Source organism: Capsicum annuum, chromosome 4 (assembly GCF_002878395.1).
Source record: "Capsicum annuum cultivar UCD-10X-F1 chromosome 4, UCD10Xv1.1, whole genome shotgun sequence".
In the NCBI taxonomy this organism is placed as follows: Eukaryota; Viridiplantae; Streptophyta; class Magnoliopsida; order Solanales; family Solanaceae; genus Capsicum; species Capsicum annuum.
The window spans coordinates 221,074,765-221,081,269 of NC_061114.1; the positions used below are offsets into that span (position 1 = coordinate 221,074,765).

The 6,505-nt window shown below is 34.2% G+C and overlaps 3 non-coding genes and 1 pseudogene across 3 annotated transcripts; all 4 read left to right on the top strand.

Annotated features, from left to right (window-relative positions):
• Positions 1-751: 751 nt before the first annotated feature.
• On the top strand, positions 752-858 carry LOC124898369. The gene has a single exon (XR_007055336.1). It is a non-coding gene; the product is annotated as a U6 spliceosomal RNA (small nuclear RNA).
• A 2,479-nt stretch (positions 859-3,337) lies between these two features.
• Positions 3,338-3,445, top strand: LOC124898377. The gene has a single exon (XR_007055343.1). It is a non-coding gene; the product is annotated as a U6 spliceosomal RNA (small nuclear RNA).
• A 1,528-nt stretch (positions 3,446-4,973) lies between these two features.
• LOC124898374 lies at positions 4,974-5,076 on the top strand. Its single transcript, XR_007055341.1, has one exon. It is a non-coding gene; the product is annotated as a U6 spliceosomal RNA (small nuclear RNA).
• A 784-nt stretch (positions 5,077-5,860) lies between these two features.
• Positions 5,861-5,970, top strand: LOC124898375 (annotated as a pseudogene).
• The last annotated feature ends 535 nt before the right edge of the window (positions 5,971-6,505 follow it).

Below are 6,505 nucleotides of genomic sequence, written 5' to 3' on the forward strand. Positions count from 1 at the left end.
TCTTTTTTTTTTCGATGTTTTGTGTATAAGTGTGTATATATCCCCCAAAATGGAGTGTGTGCATTTATATATTGATGATGATGGAATGGAAAAAATGAAGAGTGTCTCATTTGTGATATGTGCATATGTATATATCTGTTCTTTACCTTGGATTCCCAATTGTGGTCCCTCCTAGTTATTGTTGTTGTTTCTTGGAAGTTTTCTCCATGTATATTTTCCTTTGTGGCCAAGAAAATAAGAGGGGGGGTCACGTGGATATGGGATGGTGGGGTAGGGGTATGGGTGATGTGTCTTCTTTTCATTGAAAGGGTTGTTAGGATGTTAAAAAGAATAAAAGTTTGTTAGGGATTTTTTTGAAAGTTATATTTTTTTTTGTATTTTTGTGGGATGTAATTACATGGGTGAGGGTATACGGTAGGATAAGGTAAAAATGGGTAAAAAATGCTATCGGGAAGGGACAAAATTACGTGTCTACACATAGCAATGCCACAGTATAAAATGTCTAATGTTTGGCCTTAATAAAGCCATGCTTCGGTAAAAACAACGTCAAAATTTAGTCAAATCTTTACAATTTTAGTCTCGTATGTCAAATTTATAACTCCAGGCACAGCAGGGCTTGTTTAGATGGGACGAAGAAACAAGGAAAAAGGAGTCCAGGTCCATATAGGTAGAAAGCCCAACCTGTTACTTCTCCCACATCGTTTGCAGAAAGAAGTTTTGCTTGTTTATAATGCACAACAGTACTGAGCATGTTTCTCCCTTTGGGGACATCCGATAAAATTGGAAAGATACAGAGAAGATTAGCATGGCCCCTGCGCAAGGATGACACGCACAAATCGAGAAATGGTCCAAATTTTTTTCGCCACAAAATCCATATCATTTGCTTTCTTCTTGTTCATTTTTTTTTAAAAAGAATTTATGTGTGTGTAGCTTCTTGCTTTAGACATATTTATTAGATTGTTGTGACCTTATCTTTTGGGTGCAAATTTTTGCATGGAAGATTTATGTAAATGGCGTTGGTTCAAACTTTCTGTTTATAGTTTCTCTTTGCTTACCTAAGTTTAGTAGGCAGAACATACACAAATGGCCATAAAGAGGAGATAGAACTTTATGAATTCGAGATTCTAATTTTTAAATAATTGGATTTTAAATTAAAATTTTCTGTATATCAATGAACCAAAGCGTATTAGTTCATTCGAACCCATATTTTATACTCTAACTCCACCCCTTGTATATTTATATTTTGCAAATGCTACAGCCTACAAGCAGGGGCAGAGCTACCCTTCGGCAAGGGGTCATCCAAACCTCCTTCGGTGAAAAATTATACTATTCGGTTAAAATTATTATAGTGGATGTTGAACCCCTTTTGATTTGTTCGTAAGTTATTTCTAAAACCTCTTTGTGAAAATCCTGTCTCCGCCACTGGCTACAAATTCAGAAGGTCACAAAGTCGTATAAACCGAAAACTAACTTATTTCACACCAAGAAATACTGAAAATATCAAAGTAAAACATCATATCCATCTCCAAGAAATTATACATACTCTAATATTCAGTCAAGCAACATTTGAAATTATCACTAAAAGTTTTGAACCAACTCTGGTAGTCCACATGATCAATAGTCCCATTCCAATCAAGTACTAAAATTAAAGGAAGGAAAGAGTTCACGATCATTCATATGGTAAAAAAGCACGAATATATATATATATATATTTGACATATGCAAACCAAAAAAAATACAATAAAAATTTATGATCACACACTACGACAAATGAAGGGGGCACATTTAGCCCAATCAATTATATCCCAAAATCGAACTTTCTTGCGTCCAGAATGAGATTTGGCAGCATCGACTGTTTCATTTTTTTTGAGTATATCCCACAAAATATGAACATCATCGTATTCGCATTTCCTCACATCACGATAATTTTATGTAGAACAAATGATGGAATGATTAAACTCTGACGATAAGAGTATCATCTATGTTGGCTAAATCAGCCCAAAGACACTTTTAAATGCTGTGATATTATCAGTTATGGGTCAAGCCCGCACGGTTTTCCTCAAAAGATCTCGCACCATTAAAAGACCCTACACGATATATGTAGCTTCCAATCCTTTCAGCTACTATCATGAGACTTTTGTTCGCACACCCAACTATCTAAAAAGCTAGTATAAATATCAGAGCAAGCAAATATCTTGTATTCAAGGTCTTCCATTATCAAAATGAACTTTCACTTGTTTTGGTCCACAAAAGTAATCAAATCGGACCTGGCTAGAGCTGGGCGAGGAGGCATTGAATCCCCTTCGATAGAAAATTATGCATGCGTAATTATGTAGGTTTATCTTTTAAATTATTAATTAATATGTAACATTATGTAACAACCGAAAAATGATAGTACAATCTTCAAATGTTATACTCATTAGAACAATGCACACTACAATACAATAAAACATAATAATTTATGAAACGATACGTAACAACTATCACATCAACCGACTCTATTTTCCCAATAAAAGATCTATTGAAATTGGAAAAATTCAGCTATTAAACGATGTTTAATTTGAATAAGCTATTTTCTTCTATTCATTTTGTAAGAAAGCAAAAGATCTCATTTTCCCGAAAATTGAATTAAGGAGAACTGACCAATTTTACGAAAGCGAATACGTGTAGAAAATTTAGACCAAGCTTTACGAATATATTTTTCTAGAAAATATTTTTTAAAATTCAACACCAAACATACACATAGCATACACAAGGGATGCATTCAAATTTTATATTTGTCGTTGGTATCACGTCTCAAAACACCAAAAAGAGATAAAATTTGTTACTATAAAAAATGAATCTGATTATAGTTATTTTGATCTTCTTCTTTATTGATTTTGTTAGAATTTACATGAATCTAACAACTTAATATATCTACATGACATAATTTATGACAAATTAGTAGGGAGAAAATTATTTTACTAATAATTACTAATAAATTTAATATTTATAATCATTAAAGATATTTGAGTAAACTTATCAGTTACGATGCAGTACCATACTGTCAAACCAAACAGTAAAATTATTTTTAACCAGTAATGAACGATACAGTCTATCCAAACATGGTATTGTATTATACTGTACAGTACAATACCATACCGTATGGTACCGTACATTATGCAACCATGGCAAACCACCATCCAAGTTAGGGGATTTATGTTGTTTACACAAAAAAAAATGTTAGCTAAAAATGCTTGAAACAAACGAGAGAGCCCGTTGTGGGCATAGCTGGGCTTATTCAGATGGGACAAAGAAAAATGCCTAACTTGTTATTTCTCCCACATCGTTTGCAGAAAGAAGTTTTGCTCTCTTATAAAGTACAACAGCAACAGGCATGCGAGAAGATTAGCATGGCCCCTGCGCAAGGATGACACGCACAAATTGAGAAATGGTCCAAATTTTTTTCCTAACTTTTCCCAATTTCTTCGTGTGGTTGTGTTTTGCTTTTCCACTCATTTTCTATGTATTTTAAAAAGCTTATGGCTTTACACATATTGATTAGATTGTAGTGAAATTTCTTCTCCTCTAGTGCATTACACAAATTGTATAGACCTTATATTTTTAGTGTGCAAATTTATCTTGGAAGATTCATGTCAAGTGGCATTAGGTCAAATATTATTAACTTTCTGTTTACAGTTTGTCTTGCTTAAGTAAGTTTAGGCAGAACATACACAAGTGGGAAAGAGGAGATGAATCCATTAAACAGGTTATTGTGCATATGCAAGGACTACTCAATTTGCATTGAACAACCAATGTAAAATGGACAAGGCCATTTAGTAGCATTCATACCTGGACCTTCTGTCACGGGCTTCGCTTGGATAGACTGAGAAATTAGAGATAAGAGGCATGGCAAATTTAGAAAATGAGAAATGAGCAGTGGACATCAATAGTATTATAAATTGCTTTTATTATGACTTACCAGATTGAATAAATGCTGCACCCTCAACCCCATCTTCGTGCTACTAGACAAGTATATCAATCAATTTCTTATTCAGCATTTCAAAATTAGTGACTGCTAGTAGGTAACTTCTTAAAAGCTCTTTTTATGTGGACTATGGAGAAAGACCAAGAAAAATTGGCTACTATAAGGACAATATTTCAGGATAAATAATTTCGGGATCATTTTGTAACTTCTTAAAAGGGTGAAATAGTTAGTCCCACGGAATATTCGTCTTTCATATCCCATTAATGAAACGACCCCAGTGGATACAAGTTTGTGAAATGTCTCATATAGTTCGTTAAGGAATAAGTAGTCTCTTTTATTATGACTTGACAATTCTCACTTCTTGATATAGCTTTCGGGTTTGAGTTAGGCTTAAGTTTATTACTCTACATGGTATAAGAATAGGACTCATGTGAATTCTTGTTTACGATGTTGGGGCCCATATTAAAATTGTGGATGCGCTAAATGTTTAGTACTGAACGTGAGAAGGGGTGAAAACCGTTCCACATCTTCCATTCAAGAGATGTATGGCCTCTTAAAATATACCTTAGGCAATTTTATATCTTTTGAGCTAGCTTTTAGATTTGAATTAAGTTCCAGATTCATTTCTTTACAAGTTGAATATGGACCTGACTAGTGTTCTTTGGGGTCAAATCTAGACTCTAGGATCAGTTGGGCTCTGTATGCATGAATGAACATAAAAGCAAAAGCAAAAAACTGTAGCTAAAATGCAGTTTCCGAAAGGAGACAAATGAGAGAGAAAGGCTATACCACTTCTCATATTGCAAATCAAATTAAATAAAGAAGGCCAGCCCATTATAGCTATAACTCCAGGCATAGACGGGCTTGTTCAGATGGGACGAAGAAACAAGCAAAAAAAGGAGTTCAGGTTTGCACCTGTGAAAACCCCAAACTGTTATTTTTGCCACATCATTTGCAAAAAGAAGTTTTGCTCTCTTTATAAAGCTCAATAGCAGTAGGCACGCTTGTCCCTTCGGGGATATTCGTTAAAAATGGAATGATACAGAGAAGATTAGCATGGCCCCTGAGCAGGGATGACACGCACAGATCAAAAAATGGTCCAAATTTTTTCCTCCCAAAATCCTTTTATTTTTTTCCTGGAATCAGCTTAGATTGTTGTGAAATTTCCGCTTCTGAAGTGGATATTTTTGTCTTGGAAGCTTTACGTTAAATGCCATTGGGTCAAACTTTCTGCTTATAATTTTTGTTTGCTTACCTAAGTTTAGGCAGAGCACAAGCAAGTTATCGTGCATATGCTTTGGACTCCTCAAATTGCACTGAACAATCTATGTATAATGGCTACATAAGAGAATTGAAAGTTTATGGATTCATGATTCTAATTTCCTCAAAGTAATTGGGTTTTCAATAAAAATTTGTGTATATCAATGAATTTTTAAGACAAATATAGTATAAAATTTGGACCAAAGTTTATTAGTTTGGCTAAACCTGTATACTCTAGCTCCAACACTTGTATATATGGTTATGCATATTGATTTAATTCTTCACCAGCTATTATATGTCTCAAGTTAGAGTCTGCCGATCCAAAGTTAAAGTTCTAAAAAAATATTTCAGGCTTGGTCATGGCAATGCCACAGTATAAAATGTCTAATGTTTGGCCTTAATAAGGCCATGCTTCGGTAAAAACAACGTCAAAAGTTAGTCAAATCTTTACAATTTTAGTCTCGTATGTCAAATTTATAACTCCAGGCACAGCAGGGCTTGTTTAGATGGGACGAAGAAACAAGGAAAAAGGAGTCCAGGTCCATATAGGTAGAAAGCCCAACCTGTTACTTCTCCCACATCATTTGCAGAAAGAAGTTTTTCTTGTTTATAATGCAAAATAGTAATGAGCATGTTTCTCCTTTTGGGTACATCCTATAAAATTGGAACGATACAGAGAAGATTAACATGGCCCCTGCGCAAAGATGACACGCACAAATCGAGAAATGGTCCAAAAAATTTTTGCCAAAAAATCCATGGCATTTGCTTTCTTCTTGTTCATTTTTTTTAAAAGAATTTATGTGTTTGTGTAGCTTCTTGCTTTAGACATATTTATTAGATTGTTGTGACCTTATCTTTTGGGTGCAAAGTTTTGCATGGAAGATTTATGTAAAATGGCGTTGGTTCAAACTTTCTGTTTATAGTTTCTCTTTGCTTACCTAAGTTTAGTAGGCAGAACATACACAAATGGCCGTAAAGAGGAGATAGAACTTTATGAATGTAGACACCTAATTTTGTCCTCCCAAAATTGACTTTTTACCCATTTTTACCTTATCCTACCATATACCCTCACCCATGTAATTACATCCCACAAAAAATACAAAAAAAACAACTCTCAACAAAATCCCTAACAAACTTTTATTCTTTTTAACATCCTAACAACCCTTTCAATTAAAATAAGACACCTAACCCTTACCCCTCCAATTAAAAAACAACACCTCCCCCTATTCTTTTCTTGTCCACAAAGAGATATAACTAGAAGGAATTTTCTAGGAAATT